Below are 23,139 nucleotides of genomic sequence, written 5' to 3'. Positions count from 1 at the left end.
GCATGCACGTGTATGCAGGCAAGTACGAGTGTATGAGAGACTAAATATGTTTGTGTGTGTTTATACATACACTCCCTTTATGTTTATATGTACACATACAAAGAAATATAATACACGTACATATGTGTGTGTGTGTGAGAGAGACAGTAAGAGACACAGATAGAGTGAAGCTGGTAGAAAAGTAAAATAGCTTTGCTGGAGTTTTGTTCAGTATTGTTTTCTAGCTCATAGAATAATTCACAATGTAAGTATTAATATAGCCAACAAATTATTTAAGTTTTTTATTTCTAGAATATAATTTGTTCTTTATTGCATTGTATGAATAAAGATTAATTTTAATAAAATATATGAAACTCCTTATAAATGAGGATATTGGCATAACATTGCCATAGATTCATGAAAAATGTCAAATTTGGGCTGTATTATTGTTGCAAAAATTTTAAAAATAATTTTTATAGAATTTATTTGAGATTAATTGTTGGTATATTCTGTCTCATTATTCAACCAAAACGCATTCAATTTTTAAAATTCAGAGAACCATCTGGCATGTTTAATTTCATAGTATTTAAATCCCTTCATTATCCAATGAAATAAAATTCCTCTATAACAGTTGCAAAGTCTTTAAAGTGTATATTTTACAATCATTGATAGATTGTTTTTAACCTATCAAAATGTTATTATCTAATCTCAACTCATATTAAATATAGCAAACAACCATTTTCTTTAACATTCTTGTGTTCTAAATAATTTATATATTAAGTTGGTGCAAATGTAATTGTGGTTTTTCCCATTACATTCAATGGCAAAAAATGCAATTACATTTGCACTAAACTAATAGATATTTTAAAACATGTGTACGTATGAATATAAATGTATACCATGTTTTAGAATTGTTTGTATAAGAAAATCTAGTTAGGACTGAAAATATCTAGTTAGGATTGACAATGCATTACATATGGTATATGTATTGATATACATTTTTAAAATATTTTAAGCCTGGAAGTGTTTTGTGAAAAACAAATTGAGCTTCTAGAAGTTTCTCAGTCCACTGAACTTTTCCTCATCCTCTAGGCAACATTTTAATTTGAAATATTTAGTAAGTTCAGTTTTATGACTGTGCCACAACACGAGCAATTTTATTGAAATAGAAAGTGAAGAATAAAAATATTCAATAATTATTTTATTGATGTAGAGGGAATGAATTATTCATGGTTTCAAAGTATCTGTGTATAATTCTAATTACCTGCTTTTAAAGGATATGAGATCCGCTGAAAGTACATTAACAATTTTGATTGAACACCTGCTATCTGGTAGAATATAGCAGGCATTAGAACCAAAATCCGCTGTTTCAGTGTGTATGAATGTGTGCAAATGTGTGCGTGTGTGTGTTTCTGATTTTCGGGGTGATCATTATATACTGTGCTTTGTTGGCATCTGATATCATGCTTTGATAGTTGCAAAAATAGGTCATTCAAGGTGATATAGCCAAATTATTCCTGACTCAAATGCATTATGCATTTTCTAACTATCTCTATTCATTTGTAGCTGTGACATACATTTTGAAGCGTTAGAAATGCTTCCTGAGAAGGTTTCCTGAGACAAGGACTTGCTTATACACTTCTGCATTATTTTCAGTGACTACTGGATAGAATTATAGTCCTATGTCTGCTATTATCCAGGTGTGAACCGAGAATTTTGGACTCAATGTCCTCACCCCCATCTACATCTGTAGGTCAGCTGCTATCACAGTAGTAGCACTACCATCCACCTAGTTAATTGACCAAATTATTTAACTCGAAAATTTCAGGATCAAAGTTGGCTTAAGGAAGCTGGCAACACTGAATTAGGTGACAGTTCTAGGCAATCCTACTGCCTTTATTATTTTTAAAATTTCTTCCCTTTCTTCATATCCCTCTGCTGGTAGCCTAATTCATTGGTATTTTCATGGGAATTTTACTGAAATTGCAGCCCGTCTTGCTATTCATGTTTCTTATCTGTCACTTCTTTTTCATGTCCTATTCAGGGTGGTAAATTTGGTATAGTGGGCGCTTTTCATGCCATCCTCCTTTCTGAACCCTTGACATTGCAGAGTCCTGGCTTTAGGACAGTCTCTTAATGTGACTTACAATGTCTACAATGTCTTCTCTGATTTTTTTTTCTATGTCTCTGCCTTATTTCTCAGCACGTTTTCCCATGAATTCTATGATCTCATTTTATCAAACATCTAGTTTTCCTGAGTGACCATACTTTCTTTTCGCTAGGCCCTTATATTGTTACTTCTTTCACTGTGAATACCTTACTTCTTACTCTCAACTAAAAAAAACCAAAAATGTATTTGTCCAAATAGTAACTTGTCTGCACATTTGAATGATATCTAATAAATTAAATCAGAATTATGTGAAATTCAGATTCGGTTAAGTTTTAATAAAAAAAAGATTACCAGTTTATCGTAGTTTATGTTTCTTGAATTTTCTCATAAATTATGTTTGTCCATATTTATAAACATAAGTGAATTCTTAAAAAAAAAAACTCCTCACTCTGTTTTTCTATCATGACAATATATCAGAACTATAATGAGACAGGTTGTCTAGTATTTTAGACACCGTTTTTACTGCTTAACTCTGAAAACAATAAAGATCCATCACTTTTCTCTAGGATAAAGCCACAAATGTTTCTTTCTCATAATTGGTAAAAAAAATAATTAATGAAAAACGTTTTAAAAAATACTCAGACTTTTAAGGAGAAGAAAACTTATGGGGGTAGGAGAAGAAAAGAAAGAAAGTCACGAACACATCTGATGTTTACTCTATGAGTTGAAATAAAAAGAAACAAGTCAATATTTGGATCAACCTTTGGGGATATGAGACAAGGATAATATTGCACTCTTTGGTAAGGAAATGTGCTTGTAAAATTTTATCTGACAGTTCAACAATAGTGCTTCAGTAACAAAAACCTAGTCTTAGCATCTGCAACATTTATGTAGACACTTTATATTTTTTTTCTATAATTTTCACAACCATTTGACAATTTAGAGGTGCATCTCCTTTTCCAGCTGTGAATCTGAGATTTTGCTTTATTAAGTCCCAAAGCCATGTGACAGAACTTAAACGTGAACCCAAGAAATGTTTTCTTCCCTATTGCTCCATACAGCATTTTACTTGACTGACCATATTACGCGATCACACACACACACACACACACACACACACAGAGTAAATAAGACATTGAATGATGAAATATTCAGAGGCAATATGTTAAATACTCTCTCAAAATAACCAATAAACAGTTTAAAAAGGCAACCACTAACATATTCATCATACCCTATATTAATATTTTATGTGTCTACAATTCAATTAAATAAATTATTAGTAAATTTCGATTAGCTACCGGGTGCTTTTCATGTGAGAAAACAGGTGCTCAATAATCCTATTAATATTCTGGCATAGGTTCATCAGTATCGATATGCGTAGGTGTTTACCTGTTTTTTGTGGACTTTCTGAACTAAGTAGGCTTAAATCACTACTTGTTTGTTGTAACTAGAATCAAATGTAATTATCCCTCTTCTGGTAGATACAAATAACACTGGGGGGAGGAAACAGGGATCATGGCGGCAGCAGGACTACATCGCACCTCTGACTGGAACAAAGCAGCATATGGAGGCTCGCATTACGAATTTTTGCTTCAGAATAACTGTAGGAATAAATCAGGAAAACTGAGAGGAGTCACAGACCTCATGAAGGAAGCATGCTCCTGCAGGACCAGGGAACACCTCAAATACCGTGGATGCCCACACTGTGAAGGTGGGAGAGGGAGATCATCCACACTTGAACACATACCCTCACTGGGGAAACTGAAGGCCTAGATTATGGGAGAAGATTTTGACCCTACCAGGAGCTGAGTCAGTTTAGAGAGCTGAGTGAAATACAAGGGTAGAGAAAGCAGCGGGAAAAACCCTGGTAGCTCACTGGGTTCCTTAGCAACCCGTTTCTGCCTGGCGTTACAGGGGTCCTCTGGGAGGGCTCCAGAGATGCTGGGCAATGCCCAAAGGGAGAAAGAAATCTCCAGCTGAACTTTGCAACAATTTGAACTTATCAAGAAGCCTCCGGGCCAGAACTCGGGGGAGGGCATGAATATGGTGTGCAGACTCCACAGGCTGGGCAAGAAGGAAAGCCATATTTGCTTTCACAGCTGGGAGGTGGGTATCCTGGTGCAAACTCTCAGCCCTGCTTGCCCACTGCCTGGAAACAGACTCAGTGCTATTGTGGGGAATGTGGTGGGAGTGACACCAGCCCTTAGGATTGTGTGGGAGCTGGGTGAGGCCTGTGACTACTGGCTTTCCCCCACTTCCGTGACAACGTGCATGACAAAGCAGAGTCAGCCATAATCCTCCTAGGAACATAACTCCATTTACCTGAGAATCTCAACCTCATCCCCCATGGAAGCCACAGCAAGACCAACCCAAGGACAGTCTGAGCTCAGACATGCCTAGCCCTGCCCCCACCCAGTGGTCCTTCCCTACCCACCCTGGTAACTGAAGACAAAGGTCAGATACTCTTGGGTATTCTAGGGACCTGCCCACCACCTGTTCCTCCCCATACCACCACAGCTGATGCTCTCTGGAAAGCGCCACCTCCTGGCAAGAGGCCAACCAGCCCAAAAATAGTGCATTAAACCATCAAAGCTAAGAAACCTCAGAGTCCATTTCACCCCCCGCCACCTCCACTGAAACAGGAGCTGGAATCCATGCCTGATAGACCCACAGAGTGTTCACATCACAGGACTCTGTACAGACAACCCCCAATACTGGCCCAGAGCCTGGTAGACCTGCTGGATGGCTAGATCCAGAAGACAGACAACAATCGCTACAACTCAATTCCCATGAAACCACATCCATAGGAAAAGAGGGAGAGTACTACATCAAGGGAACACCACGTGGGACAAAAGAATCTGAACAAACAGCCTTCAGCCTTAGACCATCCCTCTGACAGAGCCTACCCAAATGAGAAGGACCCGGAAAACCAACGCTGATAATATGATAAAACAAGGTTCTTTAACACCCCCCAAAAATTACACAGGCTCACCAGCAATGGACCCAAACCAAGAAGAAATTCCAGATTTACCTGAAAAAAGAATTCAGGAGGTTAGTTGTTAAGCCAGCAGGAGGCATCAGAGAAAGGTGAAGTCCAATATATGGAAATCCAAACATTGATACAAGAAGTGAAGGGATAAATATTCAAGGAAATAGATAGCATACAAAAAAAACCAACAAAGTTGAGGAAACAATGGACACACTTATAGAAATGCAAAATATTCTGGAAAGTCTCAGCAATTTCAAATAAAGGAATGTTTAAGTACATTATGGTCTACTCATATATAAAGCATATCTTATACTGATGCTAGTGAAGAGCTCATAAAAATCCACTTTATTATTTTGCATTTAAAAACATAAATATATGTATACTTTCATTGGTAAATATTGTAAAACATTAGCTAGTATGTCATTGTATGATGGACTTACAGACTTTTTAAAATTATTTTTAAACAATCGAAGTAGAGTTTTTAGTAAATATCCACTTTTAATTAATAAAGAATATTTTATTACTGAAATATAAATTTAAAATTTTCAATTAGAATTTGAGAGCTCAAGGGTACAATGAGGAAATTTTATTGTATGATACAAATAATCATAAAAATTAAAACAAACACAAATTGGCCGGGCGCGGTGGCTCAAGCCTGTAATCCCAGCACTTTGGGAGGCCGAGGCGGGTGGATCACAAGGTCAGGAGATCGAGACTATCCTGGCTAACATGGTGAAACCCCGTCTCTACTAAAAATACAAAAAACTAGCCGGGCGCGGTAGCGGGCGCCTGTAGTCCCAGCTACTTGGGAGGCTGAGGCGGGAGAATGGCGTGAACCCGGGGGGCGGAGCTTGCAGTGAGCCGAGATCGCGCCACTGCACTCCAGCCTGGGAGACACAGTGAGACTCCGTCTCAAAAAAAAAAAAAAAAAAAAAAAAAAAACACACAAATTTTAAGGATTTTCATAGAAAGGTATCTTTATTCATGTTGTCATAATCATTGTAATTTCCTGGAATTATGTATTATCTCATGGATGATATGGCCCTAAAGTTAAAGCTCTTAGGCTTCAGGCTTCAAAATAGTATTGAGAGTATCACGAAGGCCAGGGCAAATCATGGAGACTTCTTAATTAAAGTGATTAAAAATCCAGTTAATGACCAGTTTCTTATTACAAAAACATGGAAAATAGATGATCTCTTATAGCCACTATTTCTATTTCTATGTCACTCTATCTCTTTGAAGCTATTTATATATAAAATTGAAAATTTGTTACTTATCATTCCACATCTCCAGAACATAGCTATTCTACTGCTTCGGGAAGTAAAGTTGGATGAAATTCAATTTGAGTTTTTCTGTATTCACATTTATAATAACGTCTTTTTCATATGGAAGAAAATTCTAAGTATAAAACAGAGTTTTAATTTTATTTTAAATGTTTTAATTCTGAAGCATTTCAAATTAAAAAAAAAATGTAACAGAGATAACCAGAAGAAATATTATGCAAGTTACATATGTGCTTTCAAATTTTCAAATAGTCACACTTTTTATTTTCTTAATAAAAAGAAACAAGTAAAATTACCTTTAATAAAATACTTTATTGATCCAATGTTAAAAAAATTGTAATTTTGACATTTTGACTTTTCAACCATCTCCATCAATGTAAAACTATTAAGATGTGTCACATTTTTTGTACTAAGTCTTTGAAATCTGATGTGCATTTTACTCATACAATTTATCTCACTTTGGACTCGTCACATTTCATGTACTCAATAGTCGCACGTGGCTCATGACTACAATATTCACCAGCACAGAATAATACAAACTCATAGTCTTCATCCATCACATAGATTTTAAAAACAAATAAATAAATTATTATATAACAAATATATAATTTCATAGATATAATGTAACACAAATATATATAATATATAAATATATTTCTTGAGAGAGAGAGGTTCTTGCTCTGTCACCCAAGCTGGAGTTCAATGTTGATCATAGCTCACCGCAGCCTTGAGACCCTGTGCTCAGGCTCACTGTAGCACTGAATACCTGTGATCAAGTATTCCTCCCATCTCAGCCTCCTGAGTAGCTGGGACTACAGGTGTGTGTCACTACACCGGGCTAATTTTTGTTATTTTTATTTTTCTTGTATAGAGGGAGTGCCTCACTATGTTTTTCAAGTTGGTCTTGAACTCCTGGCCTCAAGCGATGCTCCCACCTCAGCCTCCTAACATGTGAAATTATAGGTGTGAACTACCAAGCTCAGCCTAAGCCTAAAATATTTTAATTCTTTGAAGAAAAATACGTGAAGAAAGAAATGGCAAAATGTTAACACACTACAAATAAAAAGGAAGCCATCAACCACCCGGCTCTGGCAAATACAACAAACTGCATTTTTATCTCATCTTTTTAGTAGTTAATAAGTACCTTGACATTCATGTATCCTTTCATTTTTTAAAAATATTCAGAATGTATTGTGGTCTTGTTTTAAATTTTAAGCGATATTGGCATTGTTATACTTGTGGTGTTTCAGTAAGAATAATTTCACCTGTAAGGCTCAGAAAAGCTAAACTCTAGTTGGCTATTTCAATCAGAGATTCTTCCCTCTGAAAAACTGTTCACATGGCTTGAAGTCCTAAGGTAAGGCAAGTTTAAGTAGGTTTATTTAACAGCTCACTTTCATTTACAGAATCACATTTTGTTTTCTCTTCTTCGAAATCTAAAACTTTGATGATGTCTAAAGTGTTGCCAGCTGTGTCCTGAGTGAAGAAAGTATGATGGGTGGTGGCAGCTGAGCCTACAGCATCCCTTGTGAAGGTCTGACAGTTGAGGAAAGACAGCTTTTGGGACTTTCTCTCGGCAGAGCAAGAACTCTTCCAGAATATTGCGGCACACCCTAGCTCTCATTTCATTTGCCATGATTTGTTCACATCAGCTTTCTGAGCATATCATTGCCAAGCAGAAATATTACACCCTTAGGTTGATCAGGTTCTTTTTTGAGGCTGACAGACACAAAAACAGGCACATTGTTATTAATCGGGAGAGTGATGAAAGCGTTTCTGAGGAGGTCATGGTGATGTCCACCACTATGTAATGAGAGTCCGGACTTTCTACTTTTCAACCACCTCCATCAAAACAATGGTGTATACTCATTCTCCAGTTGTTAAAACAACAACCAAAATAAGCATTGTTTTCATCCAACTCCCAGAAAAGAGACAGTGCTAATTCTTGTGAATCTGTATGTAAATATGTAACCAAAATTTTACATAATAACAATGTAACATTTGGGTTATCACACTTGATTAGGTTAAAAAAAGACTTTAAAGAATGAATGCTTAACTACAGAGTCTTCTACAATTTATCTTTTCAATCATTTTGTCTGAATCTATGTATTTCCATCTTTATGCCTTTGCTTATGCTATTTTCACCCTCGGTATCATTTCTGTTTGGTTTTATCAGAATTTTGTAAGTATTTTGAGATCCAGGTAGAACGACAGCTCCCTTAGGAAGATTTTTCAGTTGTAAACAATGGAATTTTTCTCCCAGAACACATTGTTAATACTTCTTTTTTAATGGTTTACTATAATTTTGGGCAGAATGTGAAGTTGGGTATTTGAACGTTGAATATTTTTTTAATTTTCGTACTAGAGAAATTGTCTCTTTTCTCAAGTTGCTACCTGTGAGATTATTCATATTTCAATCCACCATGTCTACTCAAACATGGTAAACTTCTACTAAATATCTTCTGAATAAATGGGGTTCAACATGAAGATGTAATGATCAATGGAAAAAAATGACACTTCTCTCTCTCTCCCTCTCTCTTTCTCTCTTTTTCCTTCTGTCTCTCTCTCACAAATGACAAGTAATCCCAGTAAAATCATGAGACCCAGATGCGAACTGAGAGTTCCAGTTGTATTTGAATTTAGTGATACTTCTTATGGGTTATTTTCAGGAATTATTGAAAGTCATATTATTGCAAGAAAAGTGCAAGTAAGATCTAGTTTAATAAAGTCCCGTGCATAATTTCTGAACTGGTTAGTCAGTTAATTCGCTTTTGAAATTTGGGAACCAGTGATAAAGTCCTGATAACTGATCACTTGAAGACTGAACTTTGAAATTTGGATTTATTTCACTGTTTAAGAGGGGAACCAACGAGCAAGGTAATTAAAGAAGAAGGCAATGTGTTGAAGGTAATGTGTCGCTGCTCATTTTATCCCAAATGGCTTTAAAATAGAGGTAGAAAATGGTGTTATAAATACTTTATTGGCTTTCCATACCCTAAAAGCCCAATTCATATCAATCATTTCATTAATTAAGGCTGTGATAGAAAAAAAGTCATTTAAAGAGATAATTGTCTAATTTTGTTCTCTTGTCACAGAAGTTATATAAATATAATATTTAAATAACTCCATCTACATTGCCCTTAGTCTATCAAGTAATCATTATATAAAATATAAACTGGCAGAAAATAAAATTTGAATAATGCAATGTTTAAAATTTAAGGCATACATCAAAAAAAGTAGCATACATTTTCAAAATAGTAACTAGCTTTTTAAAAACATGTGAGCAAAGAGCAAGTGGGAATGGGAGTGGATAACCAGCATTGAACCTTCTTTTTGGCCTATGCCTTGGGCTGGCATGATAGGCAAAGGCTTTCTTATGAGAAAGATAGCAAGTATTGCTGGCTTCTATCCAAACCACTCTGCTCTGTTTACATTCTTCATTCTCCAGCCCTCCCGTTGTCAATGTTTACCATTTTGTTTTCCCCAGTCTGCGATTAACCTCTTTGACACGTAATTGGTGTTTCCCAGTTCCTGGGACCACAATTGGCTCACCAGAATTAGTGAAAGTTGCCCTTCCTTACCCCACCTGGAAACAGCACGATGAGTACATGCTTAGTGCAAATTAGATAACAGACACCCCTTCCTCCAAGTGAACCTAGCCCTGCTGTAACCCGTGTTTGACCCATTTCCAAGTGTCCTTAGATAACGAACCATCTAAACATGTATATAACAACCTTACTAGTTCCTGATCCTTATCTATATAATCTTTGCTGTACGATGTTAATTGTTCCTTTCGGAAAAGACACGTTCATAGATAAAATGTCTTCAGCTGCTGTTCTAGGCTAGCTATTGCACAGATACGCACATTTATTTTTCCTAAATCATTTTTCCAAATCTAGCTCTCAAATGTTCTTCCTTCCTGCTTACATTCCCTAAATACAAAATTATATCCTCTAATTTCTCTATTTGTTCCATCTGTTGAGTAAACAAGAATATTTCCTATTGATATCTTTATACAGAAAAAAATTTATAGCAATACTTATACCAAAAAGTTAACAGTGTTTCTTTTGTTGGTGGCTTTTCTTATTAATTTTTTTTTAAATTTTTTTCTTTAATGGACATGTGCAAATTATGTAATGCATTTACAAAAACTCTTCTCAGTTTAAGAAAGTAAATAAATAATAATCATTTTTAAATGCTTACTGCTCTCTTTGAACTCCAGTTTTATTATTATTATTATTATTTTAATTGTAAGACTCCAAAATTTAGAAGTAGAGGTACAGTTGTTAAAATTACAGGTATGGCCAGGCGCAGTGGCTCACGCCTGTAATTCCAGCACTTTGGGAGGCCGAGGCGGGCGGATCACGAGGTCAGGAGATCGAGACCATCCTGGCTAACACAGTGAAACCCCGTCTCTACTAAAGAATACAAAAAATTAGCCGGGTGTAGTGGCGAGCGCCTATAGTCCCAGCTACTCAGGAGGCTGAGGCAGGAGAATGGCGTGAACCCAGGTGGTGGAGGTTGCAGTAAGCTGCGACTGTGCCACTGCACCCCAGCCTGGGCGACAGACCAAGACTCCGTCTCAAAAAAAAAAAAAATTACAGGTATGACCTCAGGCTACATCAACCTGAGCATGGAGTTGAGGTGCACTCCAATAAAGGCATGGAAAAGGAGGTTTAAAAAACATATTATCCCAATCAGAATTGGGGGAGTCACATAACCTGAGAAGAAAGAGAGGAATTATTTCTTTTTTGGCAGAAAATTTGTGTCTGCTGATATAAGTTGGCCATTATCTAAACTACCACTCTGGTATTACACTGGACAAAAATTAATAAAATACTTTTCTTATTACAACAGTCTGTTGACAAAAAAAAAAAATTAACAACAAAGAACCTGTCTTACCTGCCCCCCCAATACTGAATTGCATTTTTTTTCCTCCACTAGCTCTTGAAAATTAGAGATACTGAGGGGGAACAAATTCTCATAGATGGGTGCCACTCTTAATCAGAGTCAAACCTTGGAAACTGTTTCAAATTAACCATTTTCACAGTTTTCAGCAGTTTTGTGCTTTGTCTAAGATTTTTATACATAATGTTGTGTGGTCCTTTATCTTGGAACACCACTTATTAAATACCTATGGTTTGCTGGATAATGTGGTGACTAACATTTCTGGAGGACCTCATAGGATAGTGGAGAAACAGACATGTAACAATGCCAGTCATATTAACCACAGTAAATACCCGTGACAGAGGAAATGAATAGGTCACATTGGGAGTTGAGAAAATGGAAGTCACAGTTCTTTTCTTAATACCACTTAAGCACTTGTGGGGAAGACGGGGATTAGACACATGAAAGCACAATCAGCTTCTGCATCTTTTGTGCTGAGATTACAGTGCAGTGCCATTGTTTCCTTGTATCCTCATCCAAAGGCTCATGGCTAATTTATATGCTTGATTGAAAGGCAGCAAAAGCTTGTGCATGCATGCAATGGATAAAAGCCTAGTGTTGCCAAAAACAAAACGAAACGAAAAACACCAAACCAAATAAAGTAAAATAAGAAAGAAAGGAAGGAAGAAAGGAAGAAAGAAATCAGAGCCTTACAGTAGGCACAAAAGCTTAGCTCTGCAAGAATGTTAAACCCTATTTCATTTCTCTGTCACTGAATTTAAAATGAGATTGGAGAAGGACTGTAAGTGTTGAGAAGAGTGAAGCAATTTCAAGTGACAGAGTTCAAAAGAGGTGGTTATGCATTTCTAAATGGGTACTGAATCTCCTTTAGAGATAGTTTGCACTTAGAAATAAAGAGTTCAGTTGAGACGGTCACCTAACTTTCTGGAAAAAATGGCCTATGCAAATTGACCATATCTTTTACTGAAAGCCACGATCATAGTAATTCTAGGTTTCATTCATTTAACATTCCACAAATATTTATGGAATGTCTACAGTGTGCTAGGGGCAAGGAAAGCAAAGCATAATATTTCAATATCTCTGTGTAATTAATACCCCCAACTTGTATATGTTAATGAATAACTCTCAACAGCTATAGACAAAAATGCTAATACTGATTTTAAATGTATATTTCAAATATGTGTGTGTATATATATGTACATATAATGTGTTATGTATTTATATGTTATATATATCAGATAAAAGACTGGCTATATGATTTTATAAGCAATAATTTCCAGTAGAAAATGACAAAAATGACTTATAGAAGGGTATCTAAAGAAAATCATGTGTTCTTTTGCCAACATCCCAAAACAGATGTTGTTTTGTACTATGACTTAATAACCTATTTAATAATTGTGAGAGATATATAGGAAAAAAATGCCACGACTATGAAAGTAAATATACAGAATTAACCTACAACTAAGTCCTCAATTATTAATCCCATTAAATTTTTTTGCCAACTACAGTTGTCTACTAAGTTTTACTTTCATTTTACTCTCAAAATAGTGTAGGGGTTAGGAAGAGTAAACATTCTTATCAATATTTTACATACATTTTGAGTTCCGAATGGTAAGACGTTTATCATTATTTTTAACTAGCATTCTTGCCTCTTTGGGCTGGTACAAAAATCATCATTTTTACTTTGGGATATCACCCCTACCTCATTCCTTTCCACCATCCTTTCACTCATATATTATCTCTGTCCAAATGGTCCTTGTTTCATTACCTTGTTTCAATTTTTGTCCTACCCAGACACTGAAGTCATTTACTTATTGATGAATTAGAATATTTTATTCCCTGTCAACAATGATTGTGTCAGAGATAGGCACATGATGGAGCACTCATGGTATTCCATCACATTTATTACAGAAATACTGTGAAAGAGGTCTTTATTTCAGGAATTGCAAGCTCTGAGAACTAGATAAGTCAAAACCTGCCAACAGAACACAATATCTGCAGAATGAATTTATACCAGTTGCAAGTGATACAACTGGTACTATTTCAAACGTAGAGAGATAATGCTTGCAAGTGGATCAGAACATGATATACGAACACAATTTTGTACTGTTCATCTCTTAACTCTGCTTTTCTTTGTGTTGGATCTATTGTCAAGCAACTCTCCCTTTCTCCTTGGTGGCAAAATCACTGTCATCGGTTTTACACTTTTTATCCCATTTTCTCAGCATCCCTCAAAGAAAGAACATGTATCTTTCTAGCATTTTCAAGTTGGACCTCAAAATGGAATCTCATAGCCCTGCCTTAGAAAGCATTTTTATTCCAGAACCAATCACTGTGGGTGAAGGCTTGAAATAACATATAGATTTACCATATTCAGATTAGGTGTCCACTCTTGATTCTGGAGTTTGAGCTCAACCTCACTCAAACCACATGGATAGTGGTAATTTCCAGAATCTAAAAATGGTGCCTTTTCCAGATAAAGGGAAAAGGGGTAGTGTCCTGACAGAAATAACTTAAGTCCATGTCAGAAATCAATTCAAAACAGAAATATGTAGAAAGAGACTCTGGATTTTGCAACAGGTGACCCTGGATTCAACTATATTTAAAATTGTTTATGTGTCAATGATTTGATTTTCTTTGAGCTGATTTGAATCAGGTTTTTATCATCAGAAATCTAGAAGCTTCTTTGATGTAGGGCTGAAAAGGAGATACACGCCAATAGGGTACTTAGGTTGAGAGATGTAATTTATTTGTTTTTATTCATATAGAAAAGCTGTGCTGTGGTTAGCCTTTGTTTTCCAATTTACTTTTGCTGCTCAATGTGCATCCTGCAGCTGCCTCTAATTGTATTTTTACAAGTACTTTATATAACATTATATTATATATATTCAGTTTTTATTACATAGACTTATATGATTTACTCTCATTTTTTTCCTTTTTGAAATGATATCTGCCCCAATAAATTCATGTTACCCTCTCTTCTGACTCATTTGACAGTAATATTCCAAACTCAAACCCTAAAAAATGGAGATAGTGAAGGAAAAGGGAAGAGACTTTAAAAAAAAAAAAAAACACTTTATTTGTTACATCAAAATTGCTACTTGGAAACATTGCATTTTTCTTCTTAGTGAATATTCTTTCTATAGGTCTTAGGGTTTTCTAGAAGAAGACACTGAGATGAGAATTAGTGTTCAAAGAACGTGTTAAGAAAATGCCTCTGGCCGGATGCAGTGGCTTACGTCTGTAATCCCAGCACTTTGGGAGGCTGAGACGGGAGGATCACCTGAGGTCGGGAGTTCGAGACCAGCCTGACCAACATGGAGAAGCCCGGTCTCTATTAAAAATACAAAAATTAGCTGGGTGTGGTGGCACATGCTTGTAATCCCAGCTACTCAGGAGGCTGAGGCAGGAGAATAGCTTGAACCTGGGAGGTGGAGGTTGCAGTCAGCTGAGATCGTGCCACTGCACTCCAGTCTGGGCAACAAGAGCAAAACTCTGACTCAAAAAAAAAAAAAAAGAAAAAGAAAAAAAGAGGAAGAAAATGCTCCCTAGAAAAACCAGTAAAGAAATAAGTAAAACAGGACAGGGAAAGGAATAAAGCCAAGAAGAGATTCAATTCAGGCAGTCCCAGTCCCAGCCGGATCCTTCAGGGAAGCTCTGAAGGATAAATTGTATCTCAGAATTATCCCAACTGGAAGAAAGGGAGCTGGGTGTCAATAATACTTTTGTATCAACCAGTCATTGACTAAGAGCAACCCCTCACTGGGATGCTTTGTGATATGTAAATTTCCAGACAGGTCTACCTTTGTGGATGAGGATGACAGATTGCCTCCAGTCATTCCAAGGAAACCCTCTGAATAGCCAGACACAGACATCAGAAGCAAAAGTACCTATAAGCTAGAGGAGAGGATCACAAAACCAATGAAGTATTTCATACATATATATATATATATGAAAAACTTTAAACAAATTCTGAAGACACTACCTCAGTGTACAATGTCAGAAGGCCACACAACTCCTCTTGCTTTATTCAGGGCACAAAGCTTTTGGATACGTGAAATGAGTCAACCTTTCAGAGAGATTGCTGATGAAGGATATCTCAAATAAAGGTGTTTTCAGAGCTTCAACCATACCCTTGGATCCTTTACTGAGCTCAGCTTGTGTGAATTCCCTGGGAGAGTGGTGGGGTAATTCTAATTCGCACCTTCAGAACGTTCCTATAGATGTCACTTCATGGGGCTTCAAGTTAAGAACCCAGGGAAGGCTCTCGAAGATCCAAAGATTAAATGTACAACCCTCTCCATTAAGAAACACACACACACACACACACACACATAAATATTACCGGGTTTCCATTTTCTCTGGTCATCTTTCTACTACCATCTCCATCCGCTACTTCTTGTAGCTCCCCTTTTTAATCCTAAAATTTATCTTTAAGCTTGCCTTGGCTTTTTTCCCCTGAGTCTTCCTAGAGCCTCTAAATTCTCTGTGACACATGTTTATACAGTACGGTGCATGTATTTACATTTACAGGTATTAAAACGATATATTTTACCAAGGAAAATGTTGGCATGCATAAGAGTGATATAAATGAGAAAAAGTATCAAATCTAGGCTTGTGGGAAGGGAGGAACATAAAGATTGGAAAAAGAAGATGACAGTTGTAATATACTTTTCTTTGTTTTGAGATGGGGTCTCACTGTGTTGCCCAGGCTGGAATGCAGTGGCATGACCTTGGCTCACTGCAACTTCAACCTCCTGAGCTCAAGTAATCCTCCCACCTCAACCTCCTGTATAGCTGGGACTACAGGTGCATGCCACCACGCCTGTTTAATTATATCTGTAGGTATATCTATCTATCTCTATCAATTTATATCTCTCTATATAGATACAGATTTTGTTTTTTGTTTTTGTAGAGATAGTGTTTTTTCATGCTGCTCAGGCTGTTTGTTCTTGAACTCCTGAACTCAAGCCATCTGCCTGCCTCAGCTTCCCAAAGTGCTGGGATTACAGGCAGGAGTCACCACATCCAGCCCTGATACACTGTTTTTAAAATAAAACTTTTATTTAAATATATCTGTAGAAAATTGTAAAAGTGAGAAGTGTGGATTTGAGAGGATTATCACAAATCTGATGCAGCCATTTAGGCAAAAAATGCTATTAAAAGAAAAAATATTAGCATCACTAAAGTCCTTCTTACGATCCTCTTCATTATTTTCTCTTCTCTTTAACAGTGTTGTTTAAAGTACTACATTATGTATTTTATATACAATACAATATTACTTTACAGAGAGATACATGTATACTTACATACTTTATATATACAAACATCATATGCACATATATGTACACAAATACCTGTATTTTTGTTTTATAAATCAATATCAGTTCGTTAGACATTTGAAGATATTAACTACATTGCTGTCTAATTCCCTTTATCTTGAATGAGAAGAAGAAATCCATTTTACTGTTGTTCTTTGAAGGTTACCCTTATGATTTTCTCATTGTCTTTTATTTTCCTAAAGATGCCATAAACTTGGAGTGCACTCAGATGACTTAGAATTAGTAAGAGTACTTGAATATAGATGTGAATATCTTTTATCAGTTTTGGAAACCCGTTAACCACTATCTCTTATGCCCTTTCCCCAATTTTCCACTATTCATTCTCATTTTATGCTTGAGTTTGGTGTTTTTCTGGCATTTATAAATATCACTAATTTTCTCTGCAGGATTACCTATATGTTTTCAAATTATTTCAGTCATTTTAATTTTTGTTCCATGGACATTTATTTTGGATTTTAAAATTTTTTGGATTTTTCATTTTTTTGTTTTTTTTTAGTGTATTCATTAAAAGTATTTTAATTTTATTATCTTGATCAACTGTGGTTTCATTCTTATTGTCTATTTTTTCTCCAGAATGTGGTAATATATTTTAATATGGCTGGTGATCATTTTAATTTAATTTTAAGTTCCAAGTTACATGTGCAGGATGTGCAGGTTTGTCACACAGGTAAACACGGGCCATGGTGGTTTGCTACACCTATCAACTCATCACCAGCTATTAAGTCCAGCATGCATTAGCCATTTTTCCTGATATTCTCCCTTTCCCCATCCCACCTGCGGCCCCAGTGAGTGTTGTTCCCCTCCCTGTGTTTCCCTCCATGTGTTCTCATTGTTCAACTCTCACTTCTAAGTGAAAACATGGGGTGTTTGGTTTTCTGTTCCTGCATTAGTTTGCTTAGGATAATGGCTTCCAGCTCCATCCATGTCCCTGCAAAGGTCATGATCTCATTCCTTTTTATGGCTGCATAGTATTCCATGGTGTATATGTACCACAATTTCTGAATGCAGAGTTTATCTATCTTCAATCTTTGAGGCTACTGACCTTTGGATGGGTTTTTTTGTGGGAACTCTTTTGATGCTATTGTTGCGTTCTGTTTGTTTGTTTTTCTTTTAACAGTCAGGCTCCTCATCCGTAGGGCTGCTGCAGTTCGCTGGGGGTCCACTCCAGACCCTGTTTTCCTGGGTCCCTCCCACCCCTGGAGGCATCACTAGTGGAGGCTGCAAAACAGCAAAGATGGTTGCCTCCTCCTTCCTCTGGGAGCTCCATCCTAGAGGGACACTAACCTGATGCCAGTGGGAATGCTCCCGTATAAGGTGTTTGGTGACCCGTGTTTGGGGGTTTTGTCCAGTCAGGAGGCACGGGATCAGGGACCGGCTTAATGAAGCACTCTGGCTGCCTCTTGGTGGAGGGAGTGCACTGCACTCAGGGGAATCACATTCATCTGGACTGCTGGGATTCCTCAGAGCCAGCAGGGGAAAAGACTAAGTCCACTGATCCGCACAGACCGTGGTCATCCCTCCCCCAGGGGTTTCATCCCAGGGAGAACAGAGTTCTGTCCATAACTCCCTGGCTGGAGTTGGTGAAATTCCTTCAGGGAAGCCCTACCCAGTGAGGAGGGATGGGGCCGGGGCCAGCCTAAAGAGGGAGTCTGGCCACCATCTGCCACAGTCTCTGTGCTGCACTGTGAGGAATTTCTTCTGGGTCCAAACCACCCAGTTTTCTCCGGCACCAGCAGGGGAAAATAGCAGACTGGAACCGCAGTGATGGTGGCCACCCCTTCCTCCGGGAGTTCAGTTGTCTTAGGCAGTAGGTAGCCAAAGGGATGGCAGCTGCCCCTCCCCCCAGGAATTTGGTAGTCTTAGGCAGTCTCCAGCTGAGTGTCCACTGAGATTCTGCACAGCACGGTGCTTGGGACTCAACACCCTGGTGGCGTGGGCTCACAAAGGGATCTCCTTATCCACAGTTTGCACAGATCTGTGGATAAAGCATGGCCTTCCAAGTGGGTTAGCACAATTACTCACCACCTCCCTTTGCTGGGGGTAGGAGCTCCCCTTTCCCCATGTGGCTACCAGGTGAGCTGTTGCTCCGCTCTACTTTTACTCACTCTCCATGGGTGACACCAACTTCCTAGTCAGTCTTAAGGAGAGAACCTGAATACCTTAGTTGCCAGGGCAGGATTCACTGGCTGTTTTTGTTCTCAGTGGGAGCCTCTGACTGCACCTGTTTCTAGTCGACCATCTTGGCCCCTGCCTGCCTGGAATTGAGACTGTTTATTTAAAATGTACAGACAAGTTGAATCTCTGTATATTATTTTCTTCCAATGTGTTTTCATTTTTCTTCTGGTATGTATCTAGGCTTCAGTGTACAAGTTATTCTAGAATTTTGATCAAATCATAGTTTTAGTGATTAGGATCATAGTATATAAAGCTTCTATGGGCAACAAAAAATGTAAAAACCTTTTCTTATTTTTGGTCTCTAATCTCTTATCCTTGTTCCATGGCTGTATGAGTCTAGCAAAAGTTTTGCTTAACCTTAAAGCTTCTTACCTGCCACCTTTACACTTAGCAATTGCCTGGAGAGGAAGTGTGGTGATAATACATCAGTTTCACCTTTCTTGCTCTGCTCTTTTTCCGGAAGAAAATTCCCTACAAATTCTCATTGCCTCGGTAGCTGTCTTATATCTTCAAGTTAATTAAAAATATATTTGTCTAGATTTTCACAGTGGAAAGATTGTTCTGAAAGATACTAGCCTACTATTGTCCAAGGGAACTCTTAATATGTTTCTGTAAAAGGAACACATTTTGGAGGCCTGGGAGAGGTCTAAGGAAGTGGGAAATCCACAGAACCTCTTTTTTTCAATTATCTAGAATCCACATATGACTTCAATTTATTCTACATGATTAGAAATTAACATATATAGAGAAATATATTTTGTTTTGTGTGTCTAAAGCAACGTAGAGAAAGCAATCTTTTAAAAAATATGGTATACGCACTTATAAGTGGGAGCCGAATGATGAGAATACATGGACACATAGAGGGGACAACACACACTGGGGCCTACTGGAGGGTGGAGGGTGGGAGGAGAAAGAGGATCAGGAAAAATAACTAATGGGTACTAAGCTTAATACCTGGGTAATGAAATAATCTGTTCAACAAATTGCCATGACACGAGCTAACCTATGTAACAAACCTGCACATGTACCCCTGAACTTAAAATAAAAGTAAAAAGAAAATGTTATATTGGACAAGACTCAAATAGCTATAAAGGCATTAATCCTTACTTTCTCTTTCTTAGGAATCTGTCAAAAGAAATGGAGATTTATGGTGCCCTTTTGGTGAAATTTAAAATAAATCGCTAAAATAATATAAATGATTATATTAAATGCATGAATTTTGACAATGTTGTGAATTAATTTATTCAGCAAATATTTGCTGATATTTTCCAGGGACCATTTAAGCAGTAGGAATACACCTGTATTAATAGTGATTTTTATTTTCTATATTTTGTAATTCTTAGACATCCAGAGGCCTCATGAAACAAATGGACAGTGCCCTTCAGGATTAACTAATTTGTAGAGATAACAAACAATTTGCCTGTAAGCTCATGTTTGATATGCAAACCAGAAAATTCTGAGTCCATAGCCCAACCTGCCTCCTTTATTCAGGCTCCTGCAGTCTAGAACACTATCCTCCTGCCCTGGATTACCCCAGCATTCGATAATAGACAGGTAGAGAGCACCCTTACAGCACAGAGCCTGCCTAAATTATTCAAACTGTCTAACCCTGGATCTGCTCAGCAGCTTACCCTGCTTGGCCCATTTTTCCCCAAGAAAACCACAATAAAACCTTTTTCCCACATTTCTTGCTCCTTCTGCCTTCTGACCCGACCCTGGTGCTTCCCTGTGTAGCCCTGTGCACCTTGGCACGCCTTCTTCTCTTGGGAACGCTGACTAACAGTCTTTTCAGTGACTGTTCTCTCTTGATCTGTTGGTCTTACAATACTGAATAAAAATGAAATCCTGGATGCATTTTAAAACAACAGCTACAAACAATGCCTGTGTTCTCTTAGAGGATAGAGACACTAAATGAATGAACAAATAATGTTAAAAGGTTATAAAGTCTCTGAAGAAAAATAAAATAGTGTTGTGAGAGCAGCTGGTGATAGGGCTAATTTAGAATGGAGAAGGAAGGGTTCAGTGGGGACATGGTGACTTTTGAAAGGACGTCAACATGTAGGAGACACTTGGCTCTGAGAATGCTGTAGGTGGCGAGGATTCTGGGTGTGAACTTAGACATTCTTGTCTACTAGAATCTGTGTGCCAGCTAATCTTTTTTTTTTTTTTTTTTTTTTTTTTTTTTAGAAAGTCTCACTCTGTCACCCAGGCTGGAGTGTGCAGTGGTGCAATCTTGGCTCATTGCAACCTCCACCTCCTGGGTTCAAGCGATCCTCCTGTTTCAGCCTCCCGAGTAGCTGGGACTACAGGCGTGCACCACTATGCCCAGCTAATTTTTATATTTTTAATAGAGGCAGGGTTTTGACATGTTGACTAGGCTGATCTCAAACCCCTGACCTCAGGTAATCCTCCCGCCTCAACCTACCAAAGTGCTAGGATTACAAGCGTGAGCCACCTCACCTGGCCCAGATTGAATTTAATTGATAGGTACTTGGTAACAATAATTCCATTTTCACCCACATAGATGCCCATCTCCCATTTTGCTACGTCTCAGATTCTAAAACCTAGGATTGATAGAGGAATAAATACAACTTTAGATATATTAGTACTAACTATGAGCTAAAATTAATCATGTATGGCTGAAATAAAATGTATTAATACCTTTATTTGCCTGAGAAAAATTAAAAGCTGACACCAACCGTTAAACTAAAAATGTTTCTGAGACGTGGTCACAATTGCCTTGATAGGCAATCCTGCCTGATTACCATTTTTATTCTCTTTGAATAAAATGAACTAAGATAACAGAGAAAGGTAAGCGATTTTTTTTCTCTTTTGATTTTAACAAAACCGATTAATTTTATCCTGATCCTCTTACAAAAGAAAATCAGAGGTTGGCATTACTGCCTGTGGGAGAAAGGCAACACCTTTACCTAATAAAATACCTTTTTGATAGCTATGAATAACACTATATTTTACTGGCCTGAATTTTAAGTTCTGAAGAGCAACAGACGAGTTCAGCATAGAGAATTCAGAACTGATCACAGCTGCTCCAGCCAGAGAGTCATTTTAACTCATAATGGGAGTGACATAATGTTACAGAAGAATCCGAACACAATTATGCACGAGCAAGTGTTTTGAACCAGAATTAAAATTAAGGCATTTACCCAGAAAATGTAGAAAACACAAACTTCGAAGCACATGTCACCCAAATCATAAAGTTTTGAAGGAAAAAGCTGATTCATTGCTGAAAGCTAGTTAATCTGGTGACTTGTTCTATTACAGCATATTTGGTCTGAAATTTTTGAGAACTTTTTTAAAGAACACTCATGACTAGAATTCCACCTCTGACATGACCAGTTTCTAAAGAATGTCAGGCACCATATGAGCTCATTTCCATTCATTATTTCTAGTAATGCTTAAAACTCTGCAAGATATTTGAAAATGTTAAGTACAGGCCACCAGCTATTTCCATCTCAGTTATTTACCCAAGTGAAATAAAAACGTGTTCAAACGAAAACTTGTACATGTATTTATTTATGTAGCAACTTTATTCATTGTAGCCAGAACCTGGGGTGAGTGGGGGGAACAAAATCATTCCATCAACAGGTAAATAGATAAACAAAATAAAATATATCCATACAACGGAGTACTACTCAGCAATAACAAGGAAAAAACAGAAAACCAGAGCTACTGCCACACACTCAATATGAGTGAAAGAACTCAAGATAACAGATCTCCTTTATAGGAAATACGAACCAATCTATGATGACAAAGTGTAGATGAATGGCTGTTACAGAGGAATAAGAAGACATAGATGACCAGGGGGTATGAGTAACCCTTGTTAGTGATGAAAATGTTCTGTATGATTCTAGTGGAGGTCTTACTGCCATGTCGAACTGTCGGATTACATCAAATGAGTGCACTTTAAATGGGGGTAATTTGTTACAGACTTGATAAAGTAAGGAAAACTACAAAAGAAATGAGGGAACCAAAGCTGAGAGGAATTACGGAACCTATCCAAAGTCATGCCACTCCTAAGTAGCAGGAACAAAAACAGGATTACTTTTCAGTTTTTTCTGGCCCTAAATCTTGAGTACTTTCACTGCATCACATGTAGGAAAAAATAAATCTTGAAGGCATTTTCTTCTTTATGCTTTCAGAATTGTAACTATTTCATGTTAGCATTTATTATGCTATTAATTTTAATATTCAGAAGTCTTCCGAGTTACTTATAGTACTATAACTTTTAGGTATGAGATATAAAAATAAGATTTTTATTTGGAAAATGTATCTATGACAGGAAGTCTTGAAAATGTGTGAATTTTTAGAAGAAGCTATTTGGAGAGGGTCATA

The sequence above is a fragment of the Papio anubis genome, chromosome 18 (genome assembly GCF_008728515.1).
Source record: "Papio anubis isolate 15944 chromosome 18, Panubis1.0, whole genome shotgun sequence".
In the NCBI taxonomy this organism is placed as follows: Eukaryota; Metazoa; Chordata; class Mammalia; order Primates; family Cercopithecidae; genus Papio; species Papio anubis.
The sequence above is the reverse complement of the archived record's forward strand: the minus strand, read 5'-3'. Positions refer to the sequence as shown.